This window comes from Lepisosteus oculatus, chromosome 4 (genome assembly GCF_040954835.1).
Source record: "Lepisosteus oculatus isolate fLepOcu1 chromosome 4, fLepOcu1.hap2, whole genome shotgun sequence".
Lineage (NCBI taxonomy): Eukaryota > Metazoa > Chordata > Actinopteri > Semionotiformes > Lepisosteidae > Lepisosteus > Lepisosteus oculatus.
The window spans coordinates 45,555,021-45,571,895 of record NC_090699.1 but is presented as its reverse complement, the minus strand read 5'-3'; the positions used below and the strand labels follow the sequence as shown (position 1 = coordinate 45,571,895).

General features: G+C 44.9%; 1 protein-coding gene across 3 annotated transcripts in view; it reads right to left on the bottom strand.

Moving 5' to 3' along the window:
* Positions 1-16,875, bottom strand: part of LOC102693689 (leucine zipper tumor suppressor 2) — an 84,044-nt gene that overhangs the window by 42,029 nt on the left and 25,140 nt on the right. For all 3 annotated transcript variants that reach the window (XM_069189277.1, XM_015347845.2, XM_069189278.1), the window contains one exon: positions 6,170-6,279. The gene's annotated coding sequence lies outside the window, so the exon portion shown is untranslated. The remainder of the gene's footprint in view (positions 1-6,169; positions 6,280-16,875) is intronic.

Below are 16,875 nucleotides of genomic sequence, written 5' to 3'. Positions count from 1 at the left end.
GTTGTGGTTTTGCAGCAACCAGATCCAGCTCTGAGCCCACCTCAACATGGCAGCCAACCACGTGCCCCTTCTTAGGCCACTCTGCTCACAACCAGCTAATGACACATCCCAGACTGGAATCAGAGAGCTCTGAACTAAAAGGGTCTCGTGGAAACCTGGATGGCAGATATTTACAACACAGCTGCCCACTGCAACATGACAGGTCCCTGCCACAGCAATTGCGGTACTGCTGGTTTTCAGCAAAAACAGCAGCATCGTCATTTGATTTATTTAGGTGGTTTCAGTTAAATCTCTCATGGATATAAGTTCACTTAACTTAAAGTAAAAACCGATGCTGTGTGCCAGCAGGAGTTATGACTGACCCTGTGTGCAAGGGAGAGGAAAGGCAGACCCAGTAGAGAGGCACAATCGACTCTATGGAGAGACAAGAGCATCCTGCCATGCATGAGCTAGAGACACGACCCACCCTGTGCGCAAGCGAGAGACACGGCAGACCCTGTGTTTACCTATTGTATATTATGATGGTTGATGAAAGCATTAAACAGCTTTCAGAACAGACTGGAGTACTGGTAAGGTTTAGAAGCCAGGCACTGCTAGGGTAATCCTCAGCAAGGTGTTGTATTCTACCAATAATACTACAATACAATAATATTCACTTAGCCATATAAACAAGTCAAATGGGGGGTGCTGTACTCATAAATTCAATCTAAAGGATGTGGGACAAGCTCTGATCTAAGCACAATGTATTTTCTTTTAACTTCAAAGGGGTCATTTTTCAAAATATGCTTTTTCTAGAACTAAGCCTAATGCAGCACCTAACTAGATGCAGTAGGATCTTAGTGTTTTAGAGCCAGACACACCACTAGGAAAACATGCATGTCCACCCCCTCAATCGGAGTCTATACCTCATCTTCCTCTCCCTTGCTCCACCTCTCTTTCTGCTGGGGGATCTGAGTCGGACACTTATCATCCACTCAGGAAAACAACAACCAGTACACTGAAACCAAACCAGCACCGCTCACGAGGTTCTGAATCGATTCCATGTCTTCATACTCCAGAGCCTTCAGACTTCAGAGCCCTTTTAGAGCTCTGTTGCAAAGTATTCACCAGTAGACAGAGTATCAGACAACAAAACCCCATAGAGAGGCGCAGCACGTGCTCAGACAGGCTCTACTCAGCCTCTGGCACTGACCCCCACAGTAAGAGGACGAGAAAATCCAAACACACTCCTATTTCGACCACGTCTCCCTCCTCTAATTCTCCCACTCTGTACTGCGATCACAACACAGAGAGCTTTGAATTTCACAACCACCTGCGGTTTCACTAGAGCAACCGATCACAGCACTAGCAATGCTATGACATTACACACCAGTGCATTTTTAAATACATTTTTTCAGATTTAAAATCATTTTTGTCTATCTGAAGCATTTGCTTTAATAGTTAGGGTATATACTGTAATTGAAGCTGGAATATGTAATGATTCAGAAATCTATTAAAAGATACTTCAGCAAATTATACAGTACCATCAGCTCACATACAACAGGCTTCCAGACTGAAAAGAACAAGATGATAAAATCTGTATAAGGCTCTTCTACATTAAAATAATGCTGTACTTTTTCCTCAGTATTTCTGCTTCAGTGGTACTATCATTAGCCCCTGTAAGAGCACTTTTTTCAGGCCCTGTGTGCACTGAAACTATGTTGTATCATGTCTACCATTCCTTCACTGAGACTGAATGCTCATTTTAATGTGTCAGGGGTGCTGTGCAGCACGGACACAGACACAATCTGCTGAAGGTGGAACCCGCTATGTGACAGGCCTCAGTGCTACTGAATCGGTTATAGAACTGATGTCACCACCCTTGAAACCCAGGTTGCGTCAAATTCTCTGAAGCTGTGTGGTTCTTAGCCTGCAAGCGATCACATCAAATCCCAGCGGGGCAACATGTGAATGAAGTGGTGGGAGTGACATAGAGAAAAGAGCGCCCATCTCGAATCACAAAAGCCTTCTTCGTTTCGAACTTCGAACTTACCTTCCATATCTAATGTACCCAGCCACTCTGGAATCGCCAGTTGTGCCAACACCTTGCTGGCTCACAGTGACCAGATTCTCTGACCGGCCCATTTGTGTAGCCAATCATCTTCAGATATGTTACAAGCTCCGTAGCAACCTACAGGAGCTACAGCACTGATTGGTCAGAGCAGCCAGTCCCTGGCTGACATCACCACTAGCCTGCAGGTAGTGGGCCAGCTGTTCGTCGGGTTTGGGGAATCCTGGACTCCGCTGCTCTTTCAAATAACCCCCTCTTGTCTAATTTTCAGGACGTTTGAGTTTCCATTAAGGCTCTTTCTTTAATGAGTCCACACACACATTAAAACGCTGGGGGAGGCTGAGTCGGGCTGGTGAAGGGGGGCCCAGCCTGTTCATTCACACCTCACCTTCATCACAACAGAGAGGAGGATGTAACACAAGACGCCTATAAAAGAGAAGCACACCCGCGCAGAGACGCAACTGCTCCATCATAAATCTCGCCACAAAGGCAGGGGAGGGCAGGAGCAGGCTGGGCGACAGGGCTGTTTGCCTTGCCAGGAGGGCTAATTCACTCTCTAGTGACTCTTAGCACGCTGGTGACCGGGGCCACTTTTGTTTCTGACGTGTTATTAGGCAGAGCTACCCCAACGCAGTGCTGTCCTGTATTCCTGTATTCCTGTAGACCACATCCATCCCAGAGATTCCAGCCAAAGACCCACAAAAATAAAGAGCTTTTGACTGGGCCAGCAGAGGCACCCTGTACATGCACTCCCACCCACCAGCGCCACGGACCCCCGCAGATGAGAGCGCTCTGTAAAATCAGAGGACAGGATCTGGTGTATCCTGAGAGCTAGGAAAGTCCTACTAAGAAACGATAAGAAAAAACCCTTCTACACAACGAGAGGCCTAGGATTTCCAGATACCAGTAGTAAGGGTGTCGGCAGTAACAGCGAGTGTGCTGCACGGGTCAGATTTTTCCAATAAAAAGGTTTCTTTTAGGGGTTCCAGAAGAGAATTATTGAGCGATAAAGACTGCTTGTAGTCAGCACAATAAATAGGGTTCCTTCAGGAAGCGAACTGAGGAGTGGGCAAATCGGACAAAAGCTTGTTGTTAACTTGGTGACGGCAACGTAAGTATCCCTGTGTTTATAGGACTGGCTTGCGTCAGTCCGCAAACTTGATTTCATTATTTCAATTTTACTTCATTTCCAGCACGGCTTTGCTGCACTTCTCAAGAGCTGGGTGTGTCAACAGCCTGGTCATGCCATTCTTACCAAGCGTACACCAGCTCAACTATAGAGGAGTTTAAAAGTTCTCATCCCAAAACCAAGAAATCACAGCAAAGACGTGCAACATCTGTATGCTAAAGGATCCTAATGCATCTTGGAAATTTCAGCCTGAAAATCAAGGCTAGACCACAGTGTTTGAGTTATTTCAATGTGTCAGACTAACAGAAGAATGTCATTAGAGCCACAGAGAGATTGGTTTCAAGTACCACACCTCAACCTGGGGATAAAGCACAGCAACGTAGACTGAATTAAACCTGATCATGCCCGCAACAGAAGGGACACCACCAAATACAAGTACTGATACAGCCCACACCCACATGCGACTGACCTGCGCAGCGAGAGACAGCAGCTCTTTTCTGGAGGACTTGAGAACATTCGGAGAAATGATGAAGAAGTGCGTTTAGGACAGAAAACAGGAAGCACTTCTTGGGTTGGTGGAACAAGACTCTTACCCGTGCTGTCGAAGATGGATCCCTGAGTCCTTCACGAAAAGGCTGCATGAGATTCTTAATCAACCTCCCCAGCTGTTTGGGGGTTGACTGTACTGCAATTGAGGAGTTCAGCACAAAAACAAGAGCAGTGATCTGGTGTGCCAGAGCCATGAAGTTACTGGAACTGTCCAAGCCTCGATCCAGCAACACAGGACGGCTGTCTGAATCAGAATTAGGGCTTTCTGCAGCATGCCATTTCTACTGTGCAACACAATTAGAATTACTAGGCCTAACGCATTTTTATTTCTGTTTGCAAGATGAACCGAGCTGGGCTAAAGCGTGGCCACCCAAACTAGGACAACGGGCCCAAACTGCTTTGCTGTTCATACTCCCACAGCAGCGCAGATCTATTTTGGAGGGATGGGATGCTAGGTCTCTTCTCGTCTTTTGTTTCCCCATCATCCTTCCTCTGCCAACGTATTTCATCTCCCCCCCCAGTCAATCCGAGCATCAAAAATGTAGCCTCGCAGGGCTGTTCAAGTCTCCCCCGAACCAACCCGGGGGCTCTATTGTGATGGTGGAGCCCCCAGTAACCCTGCTCTGAAAGCCGCCTGCACCACACATCGCTGTCCCCCCTCCTGGCAGTAGCGGGGGCCGGTCAAGCTGCCCTGACCTTTGGCACTGTGGCCACTGCCCACTAACCCCAGCTATACAGACCATGGGCCCAGCGCTACCAGCACTGTAATTGTCATCCATCACAGGCCTGGCCAGAGTGAGGGGACTCACTTCAAAGTGCCAGTCAGGCTTTTCCATGGACAACCATTTCAAAGCAATGACCTACAAAAGCCAGCCCATTCATCAACGTCCATCTCCTCTCCACTGGACATCCGCGCTCACAGGCTTGGGGGAGTGAAATCAGGACACCCCGAAATCCAAATACGCTAAAAATAACTGGTGAGATAAATATTAAAGCGCTGGATGTTGGACATCTGTTCAGAAAGAAAACAGGTCCAATTACCAGAACTGTTTTCAGAGAACGATCTTTGGTAATGAACACGCTTTTCAGCCAGGTTTTTATTGCATACGCACGAAAACAGGATGCATCAGCTCATGTACATTTTTTCCTAAAACAAAACCATATTTCAATAAGAGTTTTTGCAACAGCAGCATTCATCCCAGTTCCCTATAGTACTTCCTCATCTACAGGCATCAGGTGCGATGTTTGTGCTCTGTTTTGTGCTTGCTATTATATTATGTGATGTAATGTCACACAGCATGATGCAGGGATGTAATGAAAATGGACTGTACATAGAGTCTGCCTCATTACAACAACTGAAAACGAAAAATATTTCCATTTATAATTGAAAACTCGATTGTATATTTTTGGTGCTTGGTTCTACTAGCAGGGGTGAAGATATGGCCACCCAAACTAGGAAAAGGGTACAGACTGCCTCCCAGCCCTGGGATTAATACTGGACCTGGGGATCTGTCTGTGTGGAGTTTGTAAATGTTCCCTGTGATTGTGTGGGTTTCCTCCCACAGTCTTTAAGTATACTGATAGGTTAAATGGTTTATAGGAAAATATAGTGTGAGTGTGTGTTTGTGTCTGTCTGCCCTATGAAGGACCCCCACTATACTGAAGTGGAAGAAGCTGTTAGAAAATGGATGGATGGAATTCTATTTTAAATAATTTGTCCATTACATTTTCCATTTCAATTTTGTTTGCATATTTTTATTACTGTGTGATTTTCACAACTCGTGCTGTAGCTGTTAACCCTGTGACCTCATACGGGGGACGATTAGGAAGTTTAATAGTAATAATTGCTTACACTAATCTAGTAATGTTCTGGACACTTCACTCAAAGCGCTTTACAGGTAATGGGGATTCCCCTCCACCACTATGGATGGTGCAACGACAGCCATAGTGCACCAGTACACTCACCAACTCACCACACATCAGCTATTAGTGGGGAGGAAAACGGAGTAATGAAGCCAGTTCATAGATGGGGATTATTAGGAGGACATGACTGGTAAGGGCCGATGGGAAATTTGGCCAGGACGCTGGATTGACATCCCTACTCTTTTCGAGAAACGATTTTTAATAACCACAGAGAGTCAGGACCTCAGTTTTAAATCTCATCCGAAGGACAGCGCCTTTTTACAGTATAGTTTCCCCGTCATTATACTGGGGCATTAGGACCCACACAGACCGCAGAGTGAGTGCCCCCTGCTGGCCCCACTAACATCTCTTTCAGCAGCAACCTTGACAATAAACACACTCGCTCAGGGGACAGTCACTGCCAGACAGCCACGTCTCAAAATCACTGCCGATTCTACCTTGAGTGTGTAGTTCATTAAAAGAACGAATGGGGATTTAATTTTTACATAAAAACGTTTTTAAGAAAGAGATCAACTTACTTTGAATTGCTAATGAGATTTTATCCTCTACTGGCCCTGGATACACAGGGCGGGCTGGGAAACATGGCGGCCCAGTGTCCACACTGCCACACCTGGGCTCCTCTGCTGAGCTGTGAAAACAGAGCAAACATCCATTAACAAGTGTGCCCACAAGAGACTATTGCCCGAACTCAGCCTATAAGATATTCCTGTGTTTGTGCCTGCTCAGTTTTGTGCTTCGTGTTGTCTCACGTATTTGATACATTCTCTCCTTTAGTGAAAGATCTCTATAAAGAAAGATTCTCTATAAAGAAAGTCTGGTTATTGTATCTATTAAAATAAAATTATTTTAATTACAATGTAATTAATTTAGTCGTTCAATGGCTCAGTCAAAATGAGCCAAGAGTTCAGATTGAGGGAGAGCAGCTTGCGTGCACTGCTCTTCTTGTTTAAAGCAGAGCTCTTGGTGATTAAGGCATTGTGCTTAAAGGCTGCACAGCAACAACGGAAGCAGCTGGACCCAGACTCACACTGGGGCGCTTCTCTCAGGGCATAAACCTTTCAGCCATTGTTATCTACCTTACATTACCCTGGACAGAGACAAACCATTCAAGACCAAACAGCTGGGTAGTATCCAGGAAAAACCCTTCGTATCTTTATTTAAATTGATCACAACTGTCTTCAGCAAAAGATGTGTTTCAGGGAAGGTTAGATATGAGGAGGATGAGATGCACAGCACTGCCACCTTCTGGACAAACAAACACATTGTCCAAGGCCTAATCCAAACGCTTCTTACAAAGAAAGAAGGAAAACAGTAATCTTACAGCTAACAATTTACTACCCAGAATGTTAAACACTTCTCTTTTGCTAGGCCTTTACTTCATCTCTGAGCACTGTCAATGTATCTTCTCTGAACAGTTTTAAGAAGGGTTCTTTTCTCCACAAGTGATGCCACACACTCGTTTGAGCTCAAGGCCAATCGTATTTTTCTCACGGCCTCCCCTTTTGTCCAAGCAGACACTGTTCTGTGGGCTGTCAGTCTGGTGTTGCTGTATCTTCTTTGTTTTAAATCATGAATACTTTGCGTGAAGACTTGGCTTTTAAAGCACAATGCATTTGTGCGGATGAGAACTTTCCTGCTGTACAGCCCCACCTGGTGGAGCACAGCGGCCCCACTGCACAGCAGATCAGGGGGAGGAGAGAGGAACTGCCTCTCCAGGGAATTAAGGGGGGCTTTAGGGAAAACAGATTCTACAATCCCAGACTGGAGATTCCCAGGTCCCTGGAATATCAAGGGAGGGAACATATATTATCTGTTTAGACACAATTCCCATCCACCCCCCCCAAATCTGAACAGAGGCGTCAGCTATAACCAAAGTGTACTGACCTCTTTCTTCTCTGTCTAAACTCATTATGCATGGCGTCAAGAACAAAACGAAAGTTTAAAAAAACATCTCTCGACTGTTACAGTATATGTATTCTTGGACCTTAATTGCATCCAGGCTTGTATGGTTTCATATTCCCGAACAAAGTAGGTCACCCTCACCCATTTATCCCCCTTCTGATGCAGACCCGCACAAGCATTAAAAAGGGCTCGTGCTCCCATGAGCCTCTCCTCAGCCATGCGTGTTGGCAAGGATGGGCACAGCACACCCATGCTCTGCCAGTGCACAGAAGCTTATAATACTGTTGACTCCAAAATAATCTTAAGATTTTAACACAACCGTATTTCTTTGCACTATGTGGAAGTGCATTATAACCAAGAACAAGGAGGCACTTCTTTACCCAAAGGGTTGTGGGATGGAAAGGATGGAACAAGGTACCCAGCCATGTCGCTGAAGCCCATACCCTGGCTTCTTTGAAGAAACAGCTGGATGAGATCCTGGGTGCGAAAATGAGCTGGATAAACCAAAAGACTCCTTTGAGTCCTGTCTTTCTGGGCTCTGTATGGGGGAAGCTGCAGTGGAGAGCTAGCATCAAGTTACTCTCAACTTCCAAGTTGCCCACTCCCTGGTGGGATAATCTCCTGCACTGCCAGAGCTGATTTTTCTCTGCAGCACTCAAACCCTTTTCTCTCTCTCACCCTTCAGTTACTTTAGCCATCCTGAGCCGAGAGATTCTGCAACCCACTCTCTCAGCTTTCCAGCTGTTCATTTCTCTTTGGCTTCTCCTTTAGCTCACTATAATTCCTTATTATGAAAACTCAGTTCTCACATCTTCCTAGTTTATGGTATTTTTGTTTGTGAAGGCCTTGCTTGGAAATGCTCATTGCGAAGTTTTATCAATTCAATGCAACTGCGGAAATTTTTAAATTCTTCAAACTAGAAAGAGTGTTGCACTATTTCGTTCCTCGGCCTCCCACAAATATATTATTGATGATTGCTTTCTAATTCTAAATTTAATCTAGGAAGCATCCATTAGCTGAAGGAACAATTCTACTCATATTGCAATGATCTAATCCTGTAGAGGCTGTATCGGAAAAGGGAGCTGGTTGGCTGAAGGGAATAGATTACATCATTCATTACAATTTTTGAACACATGATGTCTGGCATGATCCCCACCTCCCCACCCCTGTCCGTGCCCTTTCCCACAGCACCACTGCGCGGCTCTCAGGCTCTGCGACAGAGATGTGACTGTAGCTTCTTCAGCTCGACAGGAAACGCTGCCATGGACTAGTGCTGAGAGATAGCCAGCTGTGCACCATATGGTGAGTCAGTGTTTTATGGAGAGAAGGAGACGGACATTTCCCACCTCAGCAGTGATCACAACTCAGGCCGCCAGTTTTCCACTTGTGCAGACACTGCAAGATCTTACAGGATTCCTCTGTAAGGAGCTCTGAGACTTAACCCTGAGCCTTCAACCATAAGGCAAAAGGACAGCAAGTCAAACAGCCATCTGAATCAGCCCCTGGCAGCATTAATACAACAGGGCCTGGAGTCTGAATGACAACGAGTGCCTGTTTTAATCACTGGGCCCACTGGACTCCACACTGAAGTCTGGTGAAATGGAAAACATCACTGGACATTACTGGTGATGTGCACCAATGTTTTGAGCCCGGCACTGAATGCTGAATGATTTATAAACTGAACAAATCCTAAATCCTCCAAAGAAGGTAGGGTATTCCCACAAAACTGTTCACAGTTTGAAGTCAGCTTCCACTTATTTTCATAAGAACAGTCACAAAAGAGAGGAGGCCAACTGGCCCATCTAGCCTGTGTGGTTAGATGTAGTTAACTGATTCTCCGATCTCATCAAACTGTTGACAGGGTTTCGTCTTCAACAACATGGCTGGGAAGCTTGTTCGCGACTCCCACCAGCCTTTGGGTGAAGAAGTGCTTTCTGTTCTCAGTTTTCAATGCACGTTCTATTTGTGTCCTTCAGTTCGTGTTCCACTGTTGAGAGGAATCTATTCTTTTCACAACAGTTTTATGTCAAAGTCACAATCGGAGGAGTAAGCAGGACACTACTGCCCTTGAAATTCAGAGTGACCCAGCATCAAGACACTTGTGCATCTGGGCAATAAATGTCAACCAGCAGCATGAGCATCTGCATCAGGCCCTGCTCACGCACAGGCCAAGTTACCAGATACTGCTGTGTGATGTGGTACAGTATATACTGATATCTCTGCCAGCTCACTTTAAAATGGTGGAGGACTGCTTCAAGAAACTGTGCATGAGCTTCAGGAAAGGAGGAAATACAGAGCAAGGCACACAACAGGGTATGCTTCAACAAGGATGGCGAATGTGCCACCATGCAGTTCTCATCCAGATACTGATGTACAGTAACTCCAGATATACTATACATTACTTCCAAGATGCCAAGTTGAAAAGCATCAGTTTCAAACCCTCCTTTCCATGATTATATTCCATGAAAGGCCTAATAAATCCCTTATTTTACAAGACAAAATGACTGCAATAACTCATATACAGTATTTACTGTAGTAACTCATATATGGTTTCATACACTAGTGCTTGAAACCAAGAAATAAACAGCACTCAGGACTGGGAAGTGGAGAAAGAAGCCATTGTTGAATTCTAACCAGTCTGGTTAACCCTGATGATGTCATTGAGGGTGGTCATGTGCCAGAGCAGGAGACTGAGGGATTTATTAAAGGAAGGCTTGGTGATGAACAGTAGTGCACAGAAGTAATTTACCATTGCTGCTAATATAGGACCAATGTGAAAACTGTCCAACCTAAAAAGTAAAGCTTGTTCATAGGGTGCCTTAGGTGCCCATTCACTGAGGTTTGAATGATGTTTAAATGTTATTACCCTTGTTAAATGATCAAATGCCTTGCAACTCAGAGTGGATCAACTTTAAGCTATTTTATCAGAACCACTACTTGAGTATCATATGTTTAACTAGCTCTTAGCATGAAAACCCATGTTAAACTCAAAGTCTACAGCTCACACGACAGGAGCCGGGAGGCCATTTCCTCATGGCCTCACTCAAATGTTTCTACAGCTGCAGGGAGAACAAACACTACACACTTTCACACCTGGAGAGTCTGCCTTTCGCTGCCTCCAGCATTTCTAAATCATTCCGCTTTGGCCAAGCAGTCACCACACGGGGAGACGAGCCAAGCTGACGAGGGGTGACTCAAAGTTCAGAAAAGAAGGCCGTGGTCAAGCCTGGGAGAAGACTTATGACAATCTAGTCTCCCCCGCTGGTGTCACCTGCCACTGGGAACACAAAAGAAGGTGCCCACTGGGAACATGTGGTCTGCATAAACACTGCCATTTATTTAAAACCCCCGAGAAGCCTGAAAAACAGCACAGAGATCAAAGCTGACGGTAGCCGCTCGGCCCTCCTGCTGCATGTACAGAGCAGACTCCATACAAGAGCAGATCCTGCAGGAAACTTGGAATAAACTTCAAAACTCTTGAACCTCAAGCCCATCACCACACTTCTCTGAGCTCCTTCTGAAGTCTGAAGAACGGAGATGACTGTCCACTTCAAAACAGCACAGCACCTGGGTCAGACTCATTTTATCCTAGATCTGTTTCATGTCAGTCGCAATCAGTATTGTTTCTTGTTTGGGTTAGTACTGAACAAACTCATTCTATCTTAGAAACAGTGCAGCACCCTGTCAGCTGGGCTGACACTTCCTCCTCACTGGACTTCTGAATGTGCTGACAAGGGCTTTTTCTGGCTCGAGACAATCAGTGACAAACCTGTCTCCTCACCCAGGTTGCCTAAGCCTTGGCTTTGTTTGGGTTGAGCACAACCTATTCCTTGAAGGATTAAGTTGAGAGAGCACTCCCCCTGTACTGTCTTATGAGTAATACAGACATTGTTTCAAGAGCTGCAATCAAGTGATTCTCTGCAGGCAACACACCAGTAGACGACCCTGTTCTACTCCAGTGAGCTGGCCTCAGAGAGTGAGCACAGCTGATCACGCAGATCAGAAGTGAGGATACATCTCTAAACACCAAAGTAGCCATGTTTTAGTTATTTTTCACATTTTTGAATAAAATCACAGTGGCACAAGATATACACATATGCCCAGAAAAAGGAATGCACTTCATGTATTTCCATTGTGCAGCCTTTGGATCTTCAAAAGTGTTTCTGGGGCTCCTCTGCCAGGTCCAGAGTGCCTGAGAGCCTCTGAGTTTATACCCACAGTCCTCTGCACTCCTTCGGATTACACTTGTTGGTGCCGCCGTGCTGGGGATTATAAACAGGAGATCATCTTTGTTAAGAGCTCTAACTCATCACGGTCATGGCCCCTTCGCTCTGGAATTGATCACATTAATCCGCATAATTGCCACTGCCAGTTATCAGGAGGATTAGCCCCCAAAAAGACAGACGTGACGTCAGAAATGCCGGGCTGCAGCAGGACACTTACAATGGGAAATGCACTCCGCACTGATTTATTTAGTCTAAGATTTAGAAGCCCCCGTCTTTGATGCTTCTACATTTTATTTTGGAATAATCGTAACTTGCAATTTCCAGCACATACACGAAGTTAAGATAAATGACGAAACCAATTATTTCCGCTGACAGCTATGGAGTTGCCAAAATCCCTAGTCCCTCCCTTTGTATGTTAAGATGGTGAATGCACTAGAAGTATTAATGACCACTTACAGGGATGAATGCATCCTTAATAAACATAAAAAATGGAGTATCATGATCTCATTTGTATAGCTAAACTGAACACTATATTACCAAACAATCAATTAATGGCTAACTGTTGGAGATGGAGATACTGTATGTTTGTGACTGTTTATAATAGGTAGATATTTCTGTAGAAACAGGCACGTTACTTGCACATGTAGACAGAGAGGGAGAGAATACTCACAGCTATTCTGTCATATGTGACAGATTCACATGTGTGTCATGTGTCATATGCGGAACTGTCAGGATCAGACAGGCTGGGACTCAGAGGCATTGCTCACACCCTGTTGGATTTTGTAAAAAATCAAAGATGGACTTTGCTCCCATGATCTGCCACTCTGTCCTCTTGTTGTGTGACTTCTTTGTGTGAGTAGACATGCATTAGAAACATGATTTGTGGCTTCTGTATTAGACGTATTCACAGAGGATTTCTCCGTACACCAAGTTTCGAGAATTTGTGGTGCGGTAGACTGACTTACAGCATAAAGAATCATGCAGGGTTTAAGGCAGACTCTGAAGAAGAAGACTGACATTAATGCACATACAGCACATGGAAGTACAGTGGCTGAAAGTTCCACCTTGTGACCAGTTCATTATTTGAACACGGGAAGACAAAAGACAGCTATTTTCATGAGGTGATGCCAGTCTTACTGCAACTTGTGCATCCAACAACTCTTTGAATGTCGGAACAGACAGCTCATGCAGGATTAGGTCATTCTGAACTGGATTATGTTTTAATCAATCCTCACTTAGTACTGTATGACTCAGATTCAACAAGCAATTGATGCCAGCCCCACCAGGGGGCAAGCAATCTGAGGGCAAGCCTGTGCTTTAACAAACAGAAAGTGAAAAAATGAACTTGTAAATCATCATAGAAAAATTTAATTTGCAAATTCAGGGCGCCACCCCACCCCATCATCCTCCTCTCTTCTCATAGCAAAAGATGCACTGATTCCATTGCTCAGCAGGCTGGGGTGCACAACCTTCAGATGGGGTGATGAGACTTGCATTCTGCTATCTGTTTGGTCAGTCCATTCTGCATTGCAACCAGTCCCCATAGAAAGAACCCATTCCCTGGCAAGTAATGCCACTTAGTCAGAACTGCACCTTGAATGTCAAAAGGAACATCTTCCTAGCTCTGAGGGAGACTGTGGTGAATACAGACATAAATTCAAGGCTACACACAGGGCTACAATGGCCAATTGTTAGCTCTGAATAGTCCCACAATATGGATGGGCTAACCAGGAACTACATTCAACAGATTTAGGTTGTAGCATATAGAGCCTTTATTCAAGGGTTACAGTGCCTTCAGAAAGCACTCCCTTGGATTTCTTAAAAAGTTATGTACAGTAGCTCAAACCCAAACTGAAACATGTTTATGTGGGATTTTTTGTCACTGATTTATACAAATTCGCTCCATAATGTCAAAGTGGATGGAAAGTTCCTTGAAATGTTTCACGTGTAATTTAAAAGAAAACACTGAAATCTTCTGACCTTTGCTATGACACAAATCGAGGCCAGGTGCATCAGATTTCCCTGTGAGATCACTCTAAGACTGTAATGGAGTCCACCTGTAGTCAGTTCAACTGGTTGACATGACTTCAGAGGAAAGAGGTCCCACAGCTGACAGTGCATGTCGGAGCAGTAACTCCACCATGCAGACAAAGGAGCTGTCTGTACAACTCCGTGATACAGCTGTGAAGAGGCATAGATAGGGGGAGGGGTCTAGGATGTTGACATTTCTCAGGAGCCTAGTTACAGTAGGTGCAGCATAAGGAAATGGGAAAAATATACAACCCTCCAGACACTTCCTAGAGCAGGCCAGCCTCCCAAATCGAACAACCAGGTAAGAAGAACTTTGATCAGAAAAGTGACCCAGAATCCAGTGACCACCCTAACAGAACTACAGAAATCCAAAGAGTTAAAAAATTGTGAACTCTTTGACCTGAATGCAAAGTGCTATGCATGGCAGAAACTGAGCAAAGCTCATCACCATGAAGCATGGAGGTGGCAGCATCATCTTATGGGGATGCTTTGCAGTGTAGAGACTGGGGCACTTGTCAGGACAGAGGCAACAATGAATGTAGTCAAATACAAGCAAACCCTTGAGGAGAACCTGTTTCATTTCCAACTGGACAACAACCCCAAGCATACAGCATACAACGATCTCTCATTCCAGCGACACTGGAGTGGCTACAGAACAAGAAGGTGAAGGTCCTTGAGGGGCCCAGTCAAAGCCCAGACATGAATCACATTGAAAATCTGCAAAAAGAACCTGAAAATTGCAGTTCTCCGATGACCCCCATCGAAGCTGACAGAGCTAGAACAAATCTTTCAGGAATAACGGGCTAAAAATACCCAATCCAGATGTGTGAGGCTGATACAGACATACCCAATACGATTCACAGCTACGCTGTTTTAATAAAGTTTGGACACGGGGGGGTGAATACATCAAGATATTTCCATTTTTAATTTTTCCTGAATTGTCATTTCACAATCAGAATGTTTTTGTTCTTTCAAGTTGTGGTGTATGTTATGTGAATCAAGGGGAAAAAAATCATTGAAAATTCAATGACTGAAAAATTGAAAAATAAAAAAATCTATGATAATTCAGGTTGTAAGCACCTGAGTGGAGCAGACAAGTGTGAGAGGGTATGAAACAAGCTTTAGACCAGACGTCTGCTGTTTACTGTCGCCACCTGCTTTAGAGATAAAAATAAAAGGAAAGACACTATTTTTTTTAAAAGCAGACTGTAGTGTCAGCCATGCAATTGCTCCAAACATACTGGAAAGGATACAGCACCTCATGTAGCAAACTCTTCCTTTCTAATCCACAGTCTTACAGGTTCATTATTCTGCTGGCACTAGCCACAGGATATGAACAATTAGGCTCCAGTATAATACCTTCAGAGCCCATCATATTATTCTACAGGGCTAATACTGAATTGCATTTATAAAACACTTTCACTCATGCAGTAAGTGTCCCAAAGCGCTTACACACACAGGAGTGGCCCCACTCCATCTCCCAGAGACACACAGCCTCACCTGGGTGACACACAGCAGCCCCACTGCATAGCAAACCAGGGGGAGAGAGAGAGACTGGGGAGTGGCAGCCTGCTTTACCAGCTGAATTCTGGAGTTCAGACTGACAACCCCAAAGACAACACCTGGGGCTATAGCAGCGTCCCCGACAAGACTGGGGCATTGGTCTGGCAATTCTGGTACGGGTAAGTGCGCCACCTACTGGTCCACCAATAAACAACACTTACAGCAGCAACTAGGTTTTTCTTAGTGGTCTCTCAGCCCAGGACTGACCTGACCAAACCTTGCTGAACTTCCGTGATCTAACAAGATCCGGCTAGAAGTTGGAAACACTGCTGTAAAGGCAGCTGACGTGTTAAAATGATGAAGCCACATGGCTGGCAGACAAGTACTTGTGAGAGAACTTTGTGTTTGCCATGATGGAGAAAGTACCTGCTGAATAAGTCTAATACAGTGATCTCTGCCATTACGTGAGTTTCCAAACGCGAATTGGCTCATACGTGATTGGTAAGTAGGGGAAAGATGTCTGTATAATGCGAAGCTCACGTTGGCTTTCATGGGATTTCATCCCTGAGATGTCTACTGTAGGTTTTGCATCGCGGAGTAACACAACTGAACTGATTTTACTGCAGTATTTCTTTATTATTAATAAACTTTAATATTAACATTTTATGTTAACTATAACTATAACTATGCTTTATTGTTAGCTATAAAGTTAACATTTTTATTAGGATAATTATTCAATTTGGTAAAGCTTTGGTTAGGCATTTGGTTAGGTTTTTAGCAGTGTGCTCCAACCCCTAATGTGATCTCAGGAACCTCCATTAGAGGGCACTTGTATGGAACAAATGGTAATCACAGGAAATGGGCACCAATGGCCACACATCCTGCCAACGGCCCATCTGAAGGACTGCCAGGTTTATCTTCAGGCAAACAAATGCTGGGGCTCGGGTTACAGTCAAAACGACCCACAACCTGCAAGAGCGACACTTTCTGCGGGAGACCTCTGGAACGTTACCCACCTGCCCCACCCCACTGACATCTGTTACGCCACCTGCCTCTGCACAGGCTCCTGATCCACCCTCCCAGCCCTGCTGCAGGCACAGACAACGGCTGTCTCATTACGTCGCAGGAGGAACGTTGGAAAAGTAAGAAAACAGAGTGTGCTTCTTCAGGAAGGCTGCTGGCCTCAGGGGAGCGCTCAACAGGCTGGGCTGCCTCTCCGGTATCTGACACACTGTCACTGCAGCGGGGAGCTGGGGTCTGACCTGCACCCTGGCCTTAGAAATTTCAGTCTGATTACCTTTACACTGTAAACTCCCCAACAGCAGGAAAACAGCAAGAGGGTTGAGGTACCTCTGAGGTGCGTTTAAAATTCAATTTTCCAACGAATTACAAGATTTGGTCTCATCTTAACAGTCTCAAAACTCAAAGTTATCTTTTTAAAAGCACAAAAATGACTCTCAACCTGCTTGTCCCTCAGCTAACGCTTACCCTACTGAGTTCTGTGTGTTTTCATTATTGAACAATGGGATTTAACCATTTGTTCTAGTAATCTAGTTATTCTG